We start from the raw sequence: 2,146 nt of genomic DNA on the forward strand, positions 1-2,146 counted from the left end.
ATCCCAGGTCGGCCTTTCACCGTACTCCCTACCTCTTGGCCCTCGTTCCTTCTCCCGTTCTCCATCTAACCCCTTGGCTCTGGGGTTTCCGCTCTCCCTCTCTCGCTCTCTCTCCTGCTCCCTGACCAAGCCGCCTGGGAGGACAAGGGTCGAGGGGGAAGGCGACGGTCGGGCTGGGGCACACCACACGGTGAGAACCCCCTTCGCCTGCCTCCACACCTCTGTCGTCCTCCCCACTTTCGTAGGGGCTCGGGAAAAGACTGAAAATCACGAAGCTCGGCAGTGGCGCGGAGACGCCACCCACCGCCGCCGCTGTCGCCACCGCCGCGGAGGCCACCCTGTCGGGCCCGAACCTCCGCTGGCCAGGTACGCATCTGGAAGAAAAGGGCCGCCCTCGGAGATCATTGTGCTTCCCCGCACAGGGAGCGATTCGGACGACGGGCCCCCACGCCTGGGTGGGTGGGCGCCCCGCCGTTCGCCTGTGCGGGTCGTCAGACCGCTGCCTTCGCTCGGTTCGAATCAAACTCCCCACAGCTCGGCCACCTCCGCAGACGGGATGCGAGGCCGGCGTGCGCGCCCAAAGATAGGTGTCGGAAGCCCGGGGGTAGAGGAGGAAGGGGACCGCTCACCTTAAGCCGGCGCGAGCTCCAAAGCCCGGGCCGAGCGAGCGGCGCCACCTCCCCACCCAGGAGCGCTGCGCCAGATCGATCGGAGGAAGATCAGGGGGTCGTGGAGGGACTTGCCCAAGTACGGAGGCTGCAAACCCCTGTCGTCGGGAGATGCGTGCCCAAGAGTCCTGGAAGCGAGACTCGGGTACAGGCGCCCTTGCAGAGGGGGTACTGGATGTGGAACAGCACTGGGGTCAAAGCCACGAAAGCATCCGCCCTCATGGAGCCTCTCCTCAGCCTAAAAATCCAGATTTTAGCCTTGACGGCGCCCCCATGTGGAGAACCAGGGCCCGCGGGGGGTCTGGCCAGGCTCACTTCAACCCAGGAACACCTCTCTTACTTGGGATGGGCGACCGGCAAAAGCCCCCCCACGCAGCTGCGGAAGTCTGGGTTCAGCCAAGGTGCAGACCTCCAGCTGAACAGGGACTCATAGCCAAAACACGTGCCCGGGTCTACAGAGGTGAAAACCAGCTTAAATGAGTCGAAATGTGTCGAGGATGAGAGGTCCGTCTCTCTTATATATCCTGCCGGTGGTGTGCAAAACCCTGTCGTCAGGAGATGCATGCCCAAGAGTCCTGGAAGCGAGACTCGGGTACAGGCGCCCTTGCAGAGGGGGTACTGGATGTGGAACAGCACTGGGGTCGAAGCCACGAAAGCATCCGCCCTCATGGAGCCTCTCCTCAGCCTAAAAATCCAGATTTTAGCCTTGACGGCGCCCCCATGTGGAGAACCAGGGCCCGCGGGGGGTCTGGCCAGGCTCACTTCAACCCAGGAACACCTCTCTTACTTGGGATGGGCGACCGGCAAAAGCCCCCCCACGCAGCTGCGGAAGTCTGGGTTCAGCCAAGGTGCAGACCTCCAGCTGAACAGGGACTCATAGCCAAAACACGTGCCCGGGTCTACAGAGGTGAAAACCAGCTTAAATGAGTCGAAATGTGTCGGGGCCGAGAGGTCCGTCTCTCTTATATATTCTGCCGGTGGTGTGCAAAACTGGGTATTTGCATTGGGTGTCACCCTATACCCACTTTAGGGACACATGTCAAAAAGTACCCGATCGCCTGGAACTGTTAGGCGGATTCGGCTCCCTGAAATTTCCTCATTCTGGTTCTTTTTCACTTTTTTTCTATTTTGCGACATATAGTGAGCAGGCTGCATTACTGGTACCGGGGAGACCCCAAAACACTTGGAACTGGTGAGCGGGCTCAATTTATCAACGATTTGTGGGTCCTGGAAGTCAAAATTCTGACTTCTGAAAAAGACTAAGTATCAAGGACTCATCGGAGGAATCGCTCTGGAACTGAAATCGGATGCGCGCACTGTCATGCTCCCCTGTCTGGAAGTCTGACAAAAGTTGAAAAATTTTCTAAGTCCAGAAAAAATTTTTTTTTCAACTTTTTTTCAATTTTCCCCATGTGGGATATATATTTTACCCACACATATGAAGCCCTCCTGGGATGCCCTATAACATACTAGAACCT

The sequence above is a fragment of the Phyllobates terribilis genome, unplaced genomic scaffold (genome assembly GCF_046119375.1).
Source record: "Phyllobates terribilis strain yellow unplaced genomic scaffold, ASM4611937v1 Scaffold_3692__1_contigs__length_72484, whole genome shotgun sequence".
Classification (NCBI taxonomy): Eukaryota; Metazoa; Chordata; class Amphibia; order Anura; family Dendrobatidae; genus Phyllobates; species Phyllobates terribilis.